This window comes from Salvelinus sp. IW2-2015, linkage group LG19 (assembly GCF_002910315.2).
Source record: "Salvelinus sp. IW2-2015 linkage group LG19, ASM291031v2, whole genome shotgun sequence".
NCBI lineage: Eukaryota > Metazoa > Chordata > Actinopteri > Salmoniformes > Salmonidae > Salvelinus > Salvelinus sp. IW2-2015.
In genome coordinates, this window is record NC_036859.1 from 22,751 (window position 1) to 43,184 (window position 20,434).

Below are 20,434 nucleotides of genomic sequence, written 5' to 3' on the forward strand. Positions count from 1 at the left end.
ACATTGGCATTGTTGAATTCGATTTTCATAATCGCAAGCTAGGTCTGATGGTTTGGTTAGCTAAACTAGAAAGTCTGTTTTGTTACCAAGGTAACTACCTTTGCTATCTAGTGAAGTACCTAGCTACCTTAGTGGATGTTGAACACATTTCTAGAGGCAAACGTGTTAAATTATTGGCATGGTATAAAAGGGATAATCAACTCGGGGCTCTATGCTTTCTCTGGAAAATAATGCAACTCGTGGAAGGTCAGTTCCACTCTAGTGCGTCGTGGAACACACCTTCCACGTCGTTCATTGTTTTCCATAGAACGCATAGCCCCTCGTTGATTATCCCTTACCTATTCGTTCTGCCAATTTACTGATCACTTTAGTTGTAGTCTACTTTATAATTTCATTTAATTACATTGTTTTATACTACCTTAATTTGCTTCCTCTGTAAATGCAGTCATGGCCATGTGGTTGTTGCTGAGGATCGTTAGTAACAGTTGATAATATATTTTTAAAACGTGTAGGCTAATTAAATCATGATGGAGTTGAGCGCGACACAATACTTGGCCGTGTCGTCACACAGTTTCATGGTTAGTGCATGCAATAGACGACGGCAGAGCCTACTATTGTACACTATTCTCCCTATTATAATTCAATATACGCTAATCTTCCAACATTGCCATGGGTAATTGAATGTGGCAATTTTTAGAATGAATTAAACCACAGTTTTCTTTCGTTCATAAAGGCTCGCTAAACCAGTTTTTTATGATTCATAAATACTTTCCTAAACCTGAATAATTGACAAGATCAGTATTTTTCAATCTACCGACTGGTGCTGAAACACAGACAAATATGCATATATTTAGATGGCTTTCTTTCATTGATCCATAATATTCTGAACTCGTTCTCAATATATTCTAGTGAGTCTGTCGGCAAAATTCAAACTAAAAGGTACACCGTATTGGAAGGGGTGGTTTAAGATAAATGTACTGAACCCTATTGGATGAAAACTCCATGAGAAAATCTGTTTGCCAGCAAATGGGAGGGTTTTTGTGGTTTAAGTTTTTTCAGAGCGCGCAACGTAGGCACATATGCAGAGCGTGTTACCGGATTAAGGTAAGTCTGAATACCAAATACTGAGAAGTGTGTAGGAAACGTATGCGTTTCCTAACTCTGAATCTGCACAATGTTGAATAGTTTCCAGACATGTCATTTATTTTTGGTCATGAATTTCATGAGGCATCTAACAAAAAAATATGTTTCTAATGCTAGGGCTGGTTAGCATCTCTGACTTCGATAGCAGTTTCTTAGTTTTCCTATTGACTTAGTACACAAAGTACTAAAACAAATACATAACTCTCTTATGGGTTAATGCTCCAAGCATAACCAACGAAGCGGGCAGCAAGGGGCTTAACCCCCAATATCTCCTGAAGTGTGCACTCATTCACTACCCTCAAAGCTAAAAGCAATGAATTGGAGGCATGGGTTTCCACCACGTCTGTTACACCAGTTATTTCTATTCAAATCAGTGAAAGGAAGTGAACAACTACACACTTAAGGATGAAAGAGAATTGAGACAAAGCCAAGCATACACCTGGAAAGTTTCTAAAGTTTATATGGCTGAGTTGTCTACTCATTGGCTGTTGTTTTTGTTAGTTTTATGTTTCTCTAAATTAACCTGACAAATCTCTATACTGAACAAATATTTATATGCAACATGCAGCGATTTCACTGAGTTACATGCAGTTCATATGATGAAATAAATAGATTAGGCCCTGATCTATGGATTTCACATAACTGGGAATACAGATCTGCATCTGTTGGTCACAGATACTTTAAAAAAAAATGGCCATCAGGATTTCGTCACGGTATTTTTGTGCATTCAAATTGCTATCGATAAAATGCAATTGTGTTCGTTGTTCTGCCCATACCATAACCACACCGCCGCCATGGTGCACTGTTCATAACTTGACATCAGCAAACCACTCGCACACACAACGCCGTTACACATGGTCTGCAGTTGTGAGGCCGGTCGGATGTACTGTCAAATTCTCTAAAACAACATTGGAGGCGGCTTTCGGTAGAGAAATTATCATTAAATTCTCTGGCAACAGCTCTGGTGGACATTCCTGCAGTCAACATGCCAATTGCACGCTCCCTCAGCTTGAGACATTGGTGGCATTGTGGACAAAACTGCACATTTTAGGGTGGCCTTTTATTGTCACCAGCACAAGTTGCACCCGTGTAATGATCATACTGTTTAATCAGCTTCTTGATATGCCACGTGGATAGATTATCTAGGCAAATGAGAAATGCTCACTAACATGGATGTAATCAAATTTGTGCACAAAATTTTAGAGAAATAAGCTTTTTGTGTGGACAATTTCTGGGATCATTTATTTCAGCTCATTAAATATGGGACCAACACTTTACATGTTTCTTTTATATTTTTGTTCAGTATACATACATTCTGCATGTCATTGTTTTAATTTCTGACATATTGAGGATTTATATTGTTATTTAAAAAAAAAAAAAATTGATATGAACTTTTTATCCATTTTCATTTGAGATAAATGTTGGAATAAAGATTGATTTTGTGTGATTTTTGTTGTGTGCATTCAAAAAACCGTACTACCCTTGTACTGCATGTACATTTGAATATATTTTCCTTTAGTAGAACACAATGTTAATCAACTCCTCGCCCTCTTTACAAAATAAAACATTTTGGACTGACTTTTGTATTTTTCATTTTGAAACCTGTGATCCTTCGTTAAATACTCTTCAATCATTTCTCCCAGATGTAAAATAACAAATAGAGACAGTAGATTACATTTACTACACTTGCAATGACATTCATTCACAATGGGCAGTGGAAAGGAAGCTTGAGAAGTTTCCACTAATTTGACAGAAGTTTGTGTTTTTTCTTCCTTTTGGTGAGATATAATTGGTTCTTAGTGCACAGTAAGTAATCTGTAAGGACGACTACTGCTATACACACAGATTGTGTCCTGTCGAGACGTTTACACCAGGGAATCTTAATATATTTTAGGGGGGAATTCTGACCCGAGTTAAGCTTGTGTAAATAGAATGTAATTCCCTTTTTATGCATATACACTACCTGTCAAAAGTATGGACACACTTACTCATTCCAGGGCTTTTCTTTATTTTTACTATTTTCTACATTGTAGAATAATAGTGAAGACATCAAAACTATGAAAAAACATGTAATCATTTAGTAACCAAAAAAGTGTTAAACAAATCAAAATATATTTTAGGTTCTTCAAAGTTGCCACCCTTTGCCTTGATGACAGCTTTGCACACTATTGGCATTCTCTCAACCTTCATGAGGTAGTCACCTGGAATGCATTTCAATTAGGTGTGCCTTGTTAAAAGTTCATTTGTGGAATTTCTTTCCTTAATGTGTTTGAGCCAATCAGTCGTGACAAGTTAGGGGTGGTATACAGAAGACAGCCCTATTTGGTAAAAGACCAAGTCCATATTATGTCAATAACAGCACAAACAACTTCCCAGCACAAATAAGCAAAGAGAAACGACAGTCAATCATTACTTTAAGACATGAAGGTCAGTCAATGTGGAACATTTCAAGAACTTTTAGAATTTCGTCCAAATGCAGTCCCAAAAAACATCAAACACTATGATGAAACTGGCTCTCTGCTGTAGAGGTAACCACTACTAAAGGACATGAATAATAAGAAGAGACTTGCTTGGGCCAAGAAACACGCTCAATGGACATTAGACCGGTGGAAATCTGAGGTTTTTGTTCCAACCACTGTGTCTTTGTGAGACGCAGAGTAGGTGCACGGATGTTCTCCGCATGTGTGGTTCCCACCATGAAGCATGGAGGAGGAGGTGGGATGGTGTGTGGGTGCTTTGGTGGTGACACTGTCAGTGATTTATTTAGAATTCAAGGCACACTTAACCAGCATGGCTACCACAGCATTCTGCAGCCATCCCATCTGGTTTGCGCTTAGTGGGACTATAATTTGTTTTTCAACAGGACAATGACCCAAAACATACCTCCAGGCTGTGTAAGGGCTATTTGACCAAGGAGAGTGATGGAGTGCTGCATCAGAAGACCTGGCCTCCACAATCACCCGACCTCAACCCAATTGAGATGGTTTGGGATGAGTTGGACTGCAGAGTCAAGGAACAGCAGCCAACAAGTACTCAAGACTGTTGGAGAAGCATTCCTCATTTTATTTTACATTTATTTAACTAGGCTAGTCAGTTAAGAACAAATTCTCATTTACAATTATTCTGCAATGTAGAAAATAGTCAAAATAAAGAAAAACCCTTGACTGAGTAGATGTGTACAAACTTTTGACTGGTACTGTAATAATACAAATTGAATGGTTTCCAATCTTCCCATTTAGAATTTCTAAATGGAAAGATTTAGAAATGCCCTTATCCAGATGGTGTGACAAAGCATTTCCCAACAGACCTGCTAACTTTCTTTATTTTTACTTTTAAGGTTGGAACCGATATGCATTACCTCCAGCAGGAAGAGAGACAATAACCATTTGTCTGCCAGCTCAGGGACAAGCTACACAATTCACTGCCCTGTTCAATGTAATTTCATTGCTAGAATTTTTTGAAATGTAATGTATTGTTTTAAAAATGTACAAATAAAATTAAATGTATATATACATTTTTTTTACATTTTAGTCATTTAGCAGACGCTCTTATCCAGAGCGACTTACAGTAGAGTGCATACATTTTATTACATTTTACATAGTGAGACAAGGATATCTCCTACCGGCCAAACCCTCCCTAACCCGGACGACGCTATGCCAATTGTGCGTCGCCCCACGGACCTCCCGGTTGCGGCCGGCTGCGACAGAGCCTGGGCGTGAACCCAGAGACTCTGGTGGCGCAGCTAGCACTGCGATGCAGGGCTCTAGACCACTGCGCCACCCGGGAGGCCGGGTATATAGTGTCATGTTGATTTGTTTTAGCTGTTGGTGATAATTCCCCAAGTGTTAATACATTTGTGTTTACATCATTAAACTTCTTGTCAATAGGGGGGCGCTGTATTCACTTTGGAAGAAATCGTGCCCAAATGAAACGGCCTCGTACTCTTTTCTAGATCATACAATATGCATATTATTATTACTATTGGATGGAAAACACTCTCAAGTTTCTAAAACTGTTTGAATTATATCTGTGAGTAAAACAGAACTCATTTTGCAGCAAACTTCCATACAGGAAGTGAAAAATCTGAAAACGAGGCTCTGTTTCAGGGCCTGCCTATTCAACTGGCTTTTATTTATCGATATGCATGCACTTCATACGCCTTCCACTAGATGTCAACCGGCAGTGGAAGGTGGAATGGGGTGTCTAGCTTGATCTGAGGCCGAACAAGAGCTTTTGGAGTGACAGGTCCGGAATATTCTTTTGTCTTCCAAGGCGCGCGGCGGAGCTCGACATTGTCTTCTGAAAAGCGTTCGGTTTACATGGCGAATATCTCCGGCTCTGATTTTATTTGATACATATGATAAWAACATCATAAAGTAGGTTTTTTCAACCGAGTTTTATCAGTTTATTCAACGTTTACTGGGACATTTGGAGTTTTCCATTCTTTGCGTCAAGAGAGGATGGGAATGTTAGCAACCTTGGCTAGCATTGTGGCGCGAATTTGACAGAAGAAATGGACATTCTAAAACCAAACAAAGATTTATTCTGGACCAAGGACTCCTTGTACAACATTCTGATGGAAGCTCAGCAAAAGTAAGAAAACATTTATGATGTTATTTCGTATTTCTGTGTAAAATGTTGAGTCCTATTCTCCGACGTTTTGGTGAGCGCTGTCTCGCAATAACGCAAGCTGTATGTTATGGTAAAGTTATTTTAAAAAATCTAACACAGCGGTTGCATTAAGAACCAGTGTATCTTTCATTTGCCATCAACAAGTATTTTTATGTAAAGTTTATGATGAGTTCTTTGGTCAGATTAGGTGAGTGTCCAAAATATCTCCGGAGATTCTGGTGAATCGATGCTACGTATTCACAATGTATAATCAGGATTTGTAGCTCTAAATATGCACATTTTCGAACAAAACAAAATTGTATTGTATAACATGATGTTATAAGACTGTCATCTGATGAATTTGTTCAAGGTTAGTGATTAATTTTATCTCTATTTTGTCGGTTTGTGCAAGCTATTTTTTGCGGGGAGTAAATTGCGTTGTGTGTTTGGCTACTGTAGTGAGCTAATAGAAATATATATTGTGTTTTCGCTGTAAAACACTTAAAAAATCGGAAATATTGGCTGGATTCACAAGATGTTTATCTTTCATTTGCTGTACACCATGTATTTTTCATAAATGTTTTATGATGAGTATTTATGTATTTCACGTTGCTCTCTGTAATTATTCTGGCTGCTTTGGTGCTATTTGTGATTGTGGCTGCAATGTAAAACTATGATTTATACCTCAAATAAGCACATTTTCGAACAAAACATAAATGTATTGTATAACATGTTATAAGACTGTCATCTGATGAAGTTGTTTCTTGGTTAGTGACTAATTTTATCTCTATTGTGTCGGTTTTGTGAAAGCTACCTATGCGGTGGAAACATGGTGAAAGTATGCGGTTGTGTGTTTGGCTATTGTGGTTAGCTAATAGAAATACATATTGTGTTTTCGCTGTAAAACATTTTAAAAATTGGAAATGATGGCTGGATTCACAAGATGTTTATCTTTCATTTGCTGTATTGGACTTGTGATTTCATGAAAATTATATTATATGATATCCCTGTCCCGTTAGGCTAGGCTATGCTAGTCAGCTTTTTTGATGAGGAGGATCCCGGATCCGGGATGGGTATTAAGTAAATGATGTGTTATGAATGACTAAAGGCGTCAGACTTCATAGTAAGTACAGTGTCATATGATAAGACATTTATGTTTGTGTTATAAATGACAACATTTAGTACATTTTATTTAAACCTTATTTAACTAGGCAAATAAGTTAAGAACAAATTCTTATTTACAATGACGGCCTACCGGGGAACAGTGGGTTAACTGCCTTGTTCAGAGGCAAAAGGTCAGATAATTACCATGTCAGCTCAGGGATTTGATCCAGTAACCTTTTGGTTACTGGCCCAACACTCTAACCACTAGGCTACCTGCCGCCCCAAAGGGATCAGACTTTAAATTAAGTACAGCTTCACGCAATATGAATGACTGATGGTGTCTCATTTCAAACTAAGTATTACAGGACACTACATAAAGTGCCAATAAATAGGTTATTAACATTCTGCTGTTTTGTGAAGGTTATTTCATGATCCACAGTTTACTGTAGGGTGTGAGATGTATTTAAATGGATTGATGGACCTCCAAAGCTTGCGTTTGTGTGGGTGTGTTTGTCAGAACCGAGATGATTTGGAGTAGTCCAACCTGAGACTACTGCACCAGGCATTCCTCTTCTGTTCCCATGCTGGAGACAAGGGCTTAATTACAACCTGTTATAATGGTGCCGACATTTTGTGGTTGATCTTTCAGCGGGGGAGTGTGTGAATGTGTCAAAGTGCTCTGTTGTCTCCACCAAGTCGGCCCCCAAACAATTTGATTTGCTGGTTTTAGACATTAAGTTTTCAAATATCTCTTTGTTGACTGTTGCTGGGTGTTATCGTCCACCATCAGAAACGGCCTGTACCCTACACTAAGTCTGACTTTTTCCTGTTGGTTGACCTAAACTGGGACATGCTTAAAAAACCCTTCTGGATATGACCCTTCATCTCAATTTCCACATAAATGACACACCCAAATCTAACTGCCTGTAGTTCAGGACCTGAAGCAAGGATATGCATATTCTTGATACTATTTCAAAGGAAACACTTTGAAGTTTGTGGAGATGTGAAATGAATTTAGGATAATAACACAATAGATCTGGTAAAAGATAAAACAAACAATGTAGCTTCCCTACATAAAAGGTACTAACACGAGACGAGAACGCTGATCCAATGCCTCACAACACAGATGTGAACTATTTAACTAAAATAAGGGCCAAATTAGCAGCAAACACTGATCTAATGTCATAAGTGCACAAACCACACACAAAGTGAAAAAAATATTTACACACTGTCGACAATTAGAGGATTTAGAGCACCCACTGTCCTCTACACAAGATTGTGCTGCTGATGCCAAGTCCCATAGCAGTCTCTTTCTGCTGTGAAGCAGAGGGTAACAGTGCAAGTAGTACAGGGGATGGGAGATGTCTTGAGGCACAGAGTACAATGACGTCTACCTCTTTTGGCACTGAGGCACATTCAGGTCTGCAGTTATGTATATTGGTCAGGCGGGGGTGGGTGTGGAGCCAGAGATAGCAGCATGGGTCAGACTGGAGGAACCAGTTCCTACGTTTGAATGAGTGAGGGATGGAGGACTTAATTGTGGTCTCTTTGGAGTTGGCTCCCAGAGGTCATCCGAGTCTCTACCTCTATTGAGAATTTAAAAAGTTTACTATTACTTATTTTATTGAACCTTTATTTTAGCAGGGAGTGAGCCCTGCATCAATATTTTTACGGATGAGCCTTGCATCAATACATCAAATACACAACACATATCTATAAACATATATTATATAGAATATTGGGAACACAATAATTCACTATAATGAAATATGTTAACCAATAGCCAACATCACATACACATAGGCTATGCTAATACATGGTATGCCTCAGGTCTATATATATATACATATATAATGCAAAACGCTGTATACAACATGGATCATGTTAGGATATAAAAAAATTATTTTATCAAACAAAACTATGCTATAAAAATTACAGACCTCTACATGCTTTGTAAGTAGGAAAACCTGCAAAATCGGCAGTGTATCAAATACTTGTTCTGTATATCAAGTATTTGATATACAGTGGGGAGAACAAGTATTTGATACACTGCCAATTTTGCAGGTTTTCCTACTTACAAAGCATGTAGATGTCTGTAATTTTTATCATAGGTACACTTCAACTGTGAGAGATGGAATCTAAAACAAAAATCCAGAAAATCACATTGTATGATTTTTAAGTAATTAATTTGCGCCCCCAGGTGGTAAATTGAGGTCATAGGAGAAAATACTTGAGGTCATAGGATTTTCCAATGGTTTTCTATGGGACTCCCTTATTATTTGGAACCTGGTTGCAGTTACTATGGCTTCCACTAGATGTCAACAGTCTTTAGAAATTGTTCGATGTTTTTCTTTTGAGAAATGAAGAAGTAGTGCTATTCATTGTAACTGTCACTCCAGCTGGACTCTACTGTTTTGGTGCCCGTGAACTGGAGCGTGTTTCACGTTGTTTTTATCCGGTATTAGAAACTGTTTATTCCGTCTTAAATTTGATCGATTATTTACGTTTTAAGGTACCTGAGGTTGGATTAGGAACGTTGTTTGAAATGTTTGGACCAACATTACAGGTAACTTATTCGATACTTTGTAGGCATGTTGGGCGAGTTGAAACCGGTGTATTTCTGAATCAAACGCGCCAAATAAATGGACATTTTTGGGACAGAAAGAAGGACATTATCGAACAAAAGGACCATTTGTGATGTTTCTGGGACATTTGAGTGCCAACAGAAGAAGATCTTCAAAGGTAAGGCATTAATTATATCGCTATTTCTGACTTTTGTGGCGCACCTGCCTGGTTGAAATATGATTTTCATGTGTTTGTATGCAGGGCGCTGTCCTCAGATAATCGCATGGTTTGCTTTCGCCGTAAAGCCTTTTTGAAATCTGACACAGAGGCTGGATTAACAAGAAGTTAAGCATTATTTTGATGTATAACACATATATTTTCAAGAATGTTAAATATTTGAATTTAGTATTTTTGAATTTCGTGCTCTGCTAGCGTCCCACCTACCCTAGAGAGGTTAATAAAATGTGCATTTCAAAAGACAGCCATGCATTTTAAAACACTCTTCATTAAGAATGTAAATTGATGATCGTGTTGTTGCTATTTCATTCACAGCCATCCAAATGAGGATGCTCCACAAGGATATCTCAACCTGTTACTTTCTGGACATGAGCCCTATTCGTCCTCACCCACCACCACCAGTGCCATCAGCTCTGAAAAGAAAGATAAGAGCTCAAGCATGTCTGTGAAGGACTCCAGAGGACCACCAGATTATACACCCTATCTTGATGGAACTCTGTCCCCATCAACAACCACAGCATCGACTGGCACATCCTTTGCTCATGAGGTACATTTTCCACTCACTCATGTAAAAAAATATTATGAACGCAATATGCATTATATATGAATGCAAATACAAGCAAGTTAAAAATCATCGCCAAGTAGCATTTCTGTAGCAACCTACAGGCAGAGTTTCTTCCACTGAAACTGATCACATCTTCTGCAGCAAAAATGATGACACTCCAACCCTGGTTTTTGAGACGACTGTCTATTTGAGTGACGAGTCTGTTGACGACAATGACCCTGCACTGACTAATAAGAAAGGAGAGGATGGAGAGGGGCAAGAGGAGGATGAAGAGAATCTAGAGGAGGATAGTTCAGATGAGTGGGTGCTGTCGGATGAGGAAGACATTTAATAGGATGTTGTAATGGGGTATTGTTCTGACAACCCACGTAACCCTGACGAACTACACCACTCTCACAACAAACCATCTCCCCCTCTGCCCAGACTGTGGCACATTCATTGTTCATACAAGGTACAACAAGGGGAAACGTCACGTTTGTGAGCACAAGATCAAGCCACACCGCTGTGTAGACTGTGGTCACTGTTGTAGTACTGAAATGGGTGTAGAGTTTGAGACGTCTCCACCACCAATACCATGTTTATCCCTGTAAGTTCTGCCTCCAGCCTTTCAAGACCAAGTTAGACAAACTGGCACATGAGGAGAGCCATCCAGGTGAGGTGTCCATATTAGTGCCCTGACTGCTCGGAGAGACTAAATTACATGAATGAAGGAATAGGCACTTTTGAAGCTATCGGGGGCCAAGGTACACTTTTCATGACTGTGGCACAGAGTTGCATCATTTTACTACATTGAAGACACAAATGTTGGTCCACACTGGGCAGAAGTCCTACTCTTGCCAAGTGTGCCAAACATCTTTCATCCAGAAGAGCCTCCTCAAGTCCCACATGCGCCTCCACAAAGGGAAATGGCCTTTAAAGTGCCGTCACTGTGAGAAGTGTTTAATTCACATCAGTCTGAAGAACCACATCAAACGCCATCATGGCCCCAGCTCTAAAGAGCAGAGAGAAAGAGAGAAGGAATTGGAGAGACAGGAGACAAACTCTAGGACAGAGCATGAGAGAGAGGAGAAGGAGAGAAAGAAGGAGCTGGAGAGTGAAAAGGTGCCAGAGAGCGAGGAGGGGGGAGGGTCTAGTATTACTAAGGAATAGAGGGAGGGTCAGGAACCAAACTCGGTGACAGAACAGGAAAAAGTGAAAGGGAAGCATTTGTTTTTTTTGACTTTCCCTCCTGGGTGAGGATCAGAGAGAGAGCCCCCTCCTTCCACCAGAGAGCAAGAGGGGGAAGTTGGCAAGTTTTATAAATACCTTGCAGGAACTCTCTTTCCCACTCTGCAGAAATGGAAGTTAAAAATCCCTTTGTTACAACAGAGAGAGACTTTTCAGTACTGTAACATCAAAAGGTTGGACATTGAGACAATATTTCCAACATGAAGAATGTGGGGATTGGTCGGGAGGGACCCATTTTCTCAAGTTTCGCCTAAAATGACATACCTAAATCTAACTGCCTGTAGCTCAGGACCTGAAGCAAGCGTATGCATATTTTTGATACCATTTGAAAGGAAACACTTTGAAGTTTGTGGAATTAATGTAGGAGAATATGACACATTAGATCTGGTAAAAGATAAAACAAACATTTTTGTTGTATCATCATCTTTGAAATGCAAGAGAAAGGCCAAAATGTAATATTCCAGGTTATGTGCAATTTAGATTTTGGCAACTACATGGCAGCAGTGTATGTGCGAAGTTTTAGACTAATTCAATGAACCATTGCATTTCTGTTCAAAATGTTGTATCAAGACTGCCCAAATGTGCCTAACTGGTTTATTAATAAATGTTGAAGTTCACAACTATGCACTCTCCTCAAATAATAGCATGGTATTTTTTCCCTGTAATAGCTCCAGTAAATTAACAGTGCAGTTAAATTAACAAGAATTTAAGCTTTCTGCCCATATCAGATATGTCTATGTCCTGGTAAATGTTCTTGTTACTTACAACCTCATGTTAATCACATTAGCCTATGCTAGCTCAACCGTCCTGTGGAAGGGACACCGATCCCTAAGTTAATGCAAGGAAACTCAAATTCATTTTACATAATTTCTAACAGCATGTTACAAATCAGGCAGTAGTCTACACAGGCAGCACATTTCTGCCAAAATTGGATCATGAATGAATGCGTTTGTGTACCTGGGCCTGCCCCTTTTGTGATGTGAAATGACACATTCATGACTAGCTGTGTTCATGTCGCGTACACAGAGTCATACTTGCCTAACAAAACCAATACACTTAGGAAGACTTCTTAAACCCTGTCTGAGGCAGCAATGTCAGAGAAATGATTTAACAGCTAATACGGTTTAGACACAGATCAAGAGTCAAACTTGTAGCTATCATCTATATCATCATCATTACTATCACTCTCATTGTATGTGAAAGTTCTCTGTCCATTACTTTACAACAAAAATGTAAAGATGCCATTAAACAATGCAAATAAGAAGAGGCAGGAGAGAGTCTGACCCCCTTGTCCTACAGTAAAGGGAGAAATAAAGAGAATATTCAGGCTAATTTCAGCAAACAGACGGTCATTATCATTGATTGTCTGTGATACAAGCCAACTTCTCCTCTTTAACGACAAATTGGGTTGGCAGAAACGCAGGCAAATATGGAAACAGACTACCAACATTATCTTAACAGACAACTGGTAAACAGTTTTGCGGAGGAAGTCCCGCCTCCATCTTGATCTTCATCTTCAGCATCTCAATTTTTATATTTTCAGTTGTATGGTCAGAGGGACTTGATACAAGCACTAACATTCAAACAAAAGGGCATTCGTCACAACATTATAAGATACTCTACAGAACAATTGTTTGAAGATGTCATTAAACAATGCAATCACACTGACCAACAGATGAGGCAGGACTTGATTTTCCTAGGGAGGGAGTCTGATCCCCTTGTCCTAAAGGGAGGTTAATGTGAGCCAACAGATGATTCATTACAGCAGGGATTCCCAACAACTTGCCCGAGGACTAGCCTGCCCTTTTTATAGTTTATAACCTGGCTGATGCACAGATCTGTGATACACACAAACAGGTCAGATAACCATTCTTTCTTCCACAATATTCAAATCATTCTTTCTTCCACAATATTCAAAACACAAACAATCAAGATGGAATTAGGGCCTAACTAACAACACATGTAAAACATGGGTTAGCCGTTGGTCTGTATGGGTCGATCTGTATTCACTGACCCATAGTCAGTAATGTCCAAGCGCAACAGCACTACTAGTGTGCTGAACCGGTCTTTTCCATGAACGGCCCTGCATGCTTACTGCCTGTGTCGCAGGTTTAGTATGAATGGGTCAGACACGGTTTAAACCCACTTCAAATATACAGGGTAAAACCCTGGTTATTGGTGTGAAAGGGGTATAAATATTAATATAGATGTTTTAGGGGGGTAGATCAGCTATAATATTAAAGATCTAATTGTCTGCATCATTTCCAATCCCCCATCTATAAATCAGTTTTTTTTTGGTAAATATATATTTTTACTACATATTACCAGTTAAAAGTTTGGACACACCTACTCATTCAAGGGTTTTTCTTATTTTTACTGTTTTCTACACTGTAGAATAATAGAGAAGACATCAAAACTATGAAATAACACATATGAAGTAACCAAAAAAAGTCAAAAAAAATCATATTTTTGGGATTTTAGATTATTCAAAGTAGCCACCATTTGACTTGATGACAGCTTTGCACACTCTTGGCATTCAACCAGCTTCACCTGGAATGCTTTTACAACAGTCTTGAAGGAGTTCCAATATATGCTGAGCACTTGTTGGCTGCTTTTCCTTCACTCTGCAGTCCAACTCATCCCAAACCATCTCAATTGGGTTGAGGTTGGGTGATTGTGCAAGCCAAGTCATCTGATGCAGTACTCCATCACTCTTCTTCTTGGTCAAATAGCCCTTACACAGCTTGGAGGTGTGTTGGGGCATAGTCCCACTAAGCGCAAACCAGATAGGATGGGGTATCGCTGCAGTATGCTGTGGTAGCCATGCTGGTAAAGTGTGCCTTGAATTCTAAATAAATCACAGACAGTATCACCAGCAAAGCACCCCCTCACCATCACACCTCCTCCTCCATGCTTCACGATGGGAACCACAGATGCAGAGATCATCCGTTTACCTACTCTGCGTCTCACAAAGACACGGTGGTTGGAAACAAAAATCTCAAATTTGGACTCATCAGACCAAAGGACAGATTTCCACCGGTCTAATTTCCATAAGACGTCTTTCTTGGCCCAAGCAGGTCTGAACTCTGTGACACATTTATTTGGGCTGCAATTTCTGAGGCTGGTAACTCTAATGAACTTAACCTCGGCCTCAGAGGTAACTCTGGTTCTTCCTTTCCTGTGGCAGTCCTCATGAGAGCCAGCACTTGATGAAACGTTCAAAGATCTTGAAATGTTCCGTATTGACTGACCTTCATGCCTTAAGGTAATGATCCGCTGTCATTTCTCTTTTCTTATTTGAGCTGTTCTTGCCATAATATGGACTTGGTATTTTACCAAATAGGGTTATCTTCTGTATACCACCCCTATCTTGTCACAACACAACTGATTATCTCAAATGCATTAAGGAGGAAAGAAATTCCACAAATTAGCTTGGCAGACCTGTTAATTGAAATGCATTCCTGGTGACTACCTCATAAAGCTGGTTGAGAGAATGCAAAGAGTGTGCAAAGCTGTCATCAAGGCAAAGGGTGGCTAATTTGAAGAATCTCAAATATAAAATATGTTTTGATTTGTTTAACACTTTTATGGTAATGGAATTGAACGTTAGCAGAGCCTGTTTTGACTGGAGTGATGCTTAGAATTCCATAGAAAAAAGTATCCCTTTTTATTTTACCACTACAATCTGTTTATCTGACAAAACTGGAAAAAAACAACTTGTGTAGAAAGTAAACATCCGCAACTGTCAACTGTGCTTATGTCTTTGTAATGAAAAAGTAGGGAAAAAATAAAAACGTTGACTATTTCTGGTCAAGCGATCGATAACAAACGAGCTCGCTGCCCAGACTTACATAATTACAAAGAGGATATTCTCCTGATTAAAATGGTGCCCGTGTAACAGTTTTGCTTCTGTCCCTTTCCTCGCCCCTACCTGGGCTCAAACCAGGGACCCTTTGCACACATAGACAACATCCACCCTCAAAGCATCGTTACCCATTGTTCCACAAAAGCCACGGCTCTTCTTCAAGGTCTCAGAGCGATTGACGTCACCGATTGAAACGTTATCAGCGCGCACCCCGCTAACTAGCTAGCCATTTCACACCGGTTAAACCCGACTTTATTTTTTTTTAAATATACACATTGCGAGATATTTGGCAAAATGGACAGACATGCCTATATTTCCCCCATAGGAAACAATGTGAAGACCGCAGAGTTCCAATATTATTTTTGTTGTTTACATTTTGTTGTTTACATTTTAACTATAAAACAATGTGAGCAGGGGCCTGTTGCACAAAACTAGGATAAGGGATTAAGCCAGGATATCTTGGTGATCCTGGCTCAATTGATCCGTAATCCGGTTGCACTAAAGATGGATAGGGGGCAGGAGGATATGTTATGGTATAAATTACCATGGAGATTTATTCTGTGGAGCTAGCCTGCTCCAGACCAGGCTAAATTCCAGGATCTATTTAATCTCATCCCTAATGTCAGTCAGCAGTCACCACAAATGGAAACCAATAGTTATTTCACTGCTCACTATACATTGTTATCACATATAACTAGACCCACTGTTATTATTTAAACGTTTGTGATCATTAATTTCAATGATTTTGGATAAAAATGATTTTTAGATGATGTTGCTATCATTAGATAATTTACAGTTTCCCATAGACTATAAGGCTATATATAAATGATAGAATATTAGGGCCACAGAGGGGAAAAAAACACAAGTCATAATATTGTAACCAGTTGTTTTAAAGGAGGACAGTTGTTAAAATGACAGATGTGGGGCATTTCGTGAAATTGTACTTCAGTATGGTTTCATAAACAAAGACATGCTGATGTGCCAGAATATTAAGTATCACATTGTCATAAGTATCAAAACTGTAAAACAATATGTAGCTTTTCTGCAGAAAGAACCAGCCTCATAAATTTATGACTTTATCCTTTTTCTTCAGTGTGGCCCTAGTACTCTGTCATATAAACAAATACACATTCCATATGAATATAAAACACACAATGTGTAACATTATGTTCCTTTATTGAATAAGGACAAAACAAAGCAGGTAAACCATCAGCTCCTTTCGAAACTGAAGTCACAGTGACTCTACAAGATGGAAAGCACAGAATCCAAGCATATTATACAAAATGATACATACACATTCAAAGGTCTGTATATAACACACCCTGCAGTCTGCCCACTAAAATAAATGCAGGACAAATCCATACACATCAACTGAACAGACAATGAATGGATGCAGTAGCCTCCCTGCAGCCTTGTATTACACACAGTATACCGCACAAACATCATAAGAGGCCAAATTCGTCAAAAAAACGAACCCAAAAAAACTCAAATTACTCTGCCACCGCAGGACATATTTAACCAAAATTGAAAGCACACATACTAACTAAAATAATTCACACATATTGGTCCCTCAGCAGCCGACCACTGTCGTCATCAGGGAAGATTGCCGGATTGTCCAGTCCATGGCTGGTGGCACTCTGGGGCCCTCTCCTTCCTCAGGCAGGCCACATTGTGGAGGACAGCACAAGCCACAGTAATATCACATGCCCTAACAGGGCTGACCCTTAATTTGTGAAGGCAGTGAAAGCGTGCCTTCAGGAGGCCAAAGGTCATTTCAACTCTGGCCCTGGTCCTGGCATGGGCATGGTTGTAGCCTGCTGTGCTTCCTGGGGGTCTGTGAAAGGTGTCAGGAGAAAGGCTGGCAGCCATACCCCCTGTCTCCAGCAACACACCAGAGAATTCACCTGTCAACACAAAATCTCATCATTACTACCTCATAAACACAGTGATATTCTTGACACAGCCATGATGGTTATAAATAGGGGTTGTGTGGCTTACCTTGTGATAGGCACTGATAGATTTCAGAGTCCCGAAAGATTCTGGAGTCATGGACTGAGCCAGGCCATTTTGCCACAACATTGCTGATCACACAGTCAGCATTGCAGACCATCTGAAATCATAAGATGAGGAATATTACACCAATCAATGCACATCACTGGCAATGCAGAGTGTTCGTAATGACAATATCAAAAAGTTATGTTCACCTGAACATTAATGCTGTGAAAGGATTTCCTATTCACAAAATCGGCCTCATGGGCACCTGAGGGGGCTTTTATCCTTATGTGTGTGCAGTCCACTGCACCAATGACATTGGGAAACCTGTCACACAAAGTAATGAGTATCCTACTATGTGTTAACAGTTGTCCTGTAATTTGTAGATCCTCTTACTGCAATCCTATAGAACTCCTCTTTGATGTCACAGAGTCTTCTGTGGCCAGGGAAGGAGATGAAGACATCTGCTAATGCTTTGATAGCCAGACACACACTCCTTATTGTGCGGCAAATTGTGGCCTTGTTCAGCTGTTCTGCATCCCCCACTGAGTACAGGAAGGCTCCACTAGCAAAAAAGCGCAAGGCACACAAACCATTTGCTCCACACTCAGTGCATGGCTCCGTGCAGTGCGGTGCTTAATCCTGGGACCCAGTAGTCTGCATAGATACCTGATGCCATCTGCAGAAAACCTGTATCTTTCATATAGATGGTCATCAGGGAAGGCCAGTGGGTCCAACCGGTCCCTGAAGACCCTTTCTCGCCTGAAGGCTCTCCTCAGCAAAGTGCTTCTTCATCCACCACATCTCGCACGAATGGGCATGCCATTGTCAGAGCAGAAAGGAACACACAATTTTGGGCCTTCATATAGGCTAGTGGCCACACCTGGTGCTGGGGGGGTGGCAAAAGAGGGCGATGCCTTATAACGATGACTTGGTTGTACTGATTGCTGGGAAAATAAAAAAAACTTAGAAAGATGCCACCGTCCTGTGTGCTCACAATAAGAGCTCATATGTCATGGCTCACTTGACTTTACGAGAATATACTCATTTTTATTTTGAGCTGTGTCATCTTCTTGGAGCTGGGGGAGGAAAGAAATAATGATTAATACATTTGTGTTACAGTTAGCATACAGTGTACATTGAAGGCATATCTCACCTCCCTCTCAAGTTTTTTTTATTTAAGGTCCAGTTTCCTAATTGTCCTCTTTTTATTTCGGACTCCAGTGCAAGATTTTCCATCTTTTTCTTCTTGTACTGAATGTCTTGTCTGCCAGTTCTATTTGGCGCCGGAGGTGGTTGCCATACAACTTTCTGATAGCTTGTGAGCTCTGTGAACACAATACAATTAGCGCAGCTGGAATTTGGCAGGATGTGGTGTCCTTTTATTAATACGCACTATGTTGCCAGGCTGTTTTCCCACTGTATAGCATCTGGGTCCTGTAAAAGAAATTAGATTTTTTGATTTTGATGAGGACTCCTCACCATTGTAAGAGTAAATAGTACTTTCACAGTCTTAACATGATACCTCATGCCTTCTGGAATCCAGAGAGATGGTCTCCTCCTCATCATCGTCTCCATCATGTGCTGTTGCTGCTGCACTGGGGCCTTCACCCTATCACATTTAATCGGATTCATATTGAAGCTAGTAGACAAAGACATGCCAGGCCTACAGTATGCCTTTGATGGAGTACTCACTGGATCAGCATCGTCTGGGGCTTGTGCTGGTGGCCCTAACAGGAACACAGTGCTGCCAGACACTGCAAGGCAATAGGTAAACCAAGTCAGACAGTCCAAATTGATTCATATGAATTGGTTGTATCCATGTAGAGATGGAAGGACATACCTTGAATGAAGCGGGTGGCATCTTGGGAGGAACCTATGCTCGTCTCTTTCCCCCCAGGGATCCCCTCTAGACGGGCCTGCCTTTATTTAGCTCCAAGGCCATGTCTCTGCTGGGGTAAGGTCAGCCTTTGGTGACCCACCACCCGTGCTTGTCTGTGGGTATTCTTTTTCACTGCTAAAACAGTACAGACAATGTGTGAGCAGGCACCTTCTGGGTACATATTATGCTTGTGCTTTGTTAAATATTAGTCAGGGACCATACCATTCTGCAGAATGTTCTTGTATTTGATTTTGACCTGCTGCCAATGTCCGTTTGGCCCGTTCATGTTTAATCTACACACACACACACACACACACACACACAACACACACAACACAACACACACACACACACACACATTTAATGGAGTCACACTGCAAAAAATTACTTGGTATTTTTGTCTTGTTTTCAGTAAAAATATCAAAAAATGTATCATAGCTTTATACAGTGTGATGGAGTTACTTTACACAATTTCACTCATATCTGCAGTGCATTTCAATAAAACATTTAACCGTTTCATAATTACAGTACAACTGCATTTTTGGAGATGTGAATTAAATATTTGAATTGTAATTGTGATGTTTCAGCGGAGCGGTGAGTGTGTAATTGTGCACTACTTACGCATTCAGGCGGTCTGCAATACTTTGCCACGCTTTTTCTCTTTGCTTTATCACTGTGGCGGTGTTGCCTTTCTTCTTAATTATATCTTTTACCTCCTCGTATGCCTCCATGAGGATTTGTGCTTCCGACGGKGAAAAGTACGCGGCTCTAGTTGCCATGGTAAATCAGTTAATCTGTGATCTGTGGCGGGGTCTATTTGAGTGAGCCGTGAGCGCGCACCTATCCAGGATTGGTTTCACCTGGCTTAATGAATCCGTGTCTGCTCATCCTGGCTTGGTCTTTGTGCAACCAATTAAGCCTGGACGCACATGTTTTGGCTTCATTGAGCTCAGCTGAGTCATTTATCCCGGATGTCTTAATTCTACTTTTGTGCAACAGGCCCCAGGTCTCATTGCCAACAATAGCGAAGCAGGCATTGTGACGTTGAATAATAAGCTGGGAACATAACGTTCGGAAGGTGAGTTGGTGCCACTGTGCTCCAGCTAATAGGAACTGGCAGGGTGAAAAATGCACTAGAATAAGGCCTGTGTTTTCGCGATTATTTCAAAACGACGGCAAGCTTGACTGCTGTTGCAAGGCCAGAACGCTCAAATCAATCCTACTCCTCGGCCGAACGTCCGGT

At 40.1% G+C, this 20,434-nt stretch overlaps 2 long non-coding RNA genes across 2 annotated transcripts; both read right to left on the reverse strand.

The window, feature by feature from the left end:
* Positions 1 to 17,164: 17,164 nt before the first annotated feature.
* LOC139029263 (uncharacterized) lies at positions 17,165 to 17,651 on the reverse strand. The gene is made up of 3 exons (XR_011481553.1): positions 17,522 to 17,651; positions 17,316 to 17,427; positions 17,165 to 17,221 (listed from the first exon to the last, which is right to left on the reverse strand). It is a non-coding gene; the product is annotated as an uncharacterized lncRNA (long non-coding RNA).
* A 902-nt stretch (positions 17,652 to 18,553) lies between these two features.
* LOC139029338 (uncharacterized) lies at positions 18,554 to 19,223 on the reverse strand. The gene is made up of 4 exons (XR_011481651.1): positions 19,153 to 19,223; positions 19,005 to 19,066; positions 18,835 to 18,921; positions 18,554 to 18,746 (listed from the first exon to the last, which is right to left on the reverse strand). It is a non-coding gene; the product is annotated as an uncharacterized lncRNA (long non-coding RNA).
* Positions 19,224 to 20,434: the final 1,211 nt, after the last annotated feature.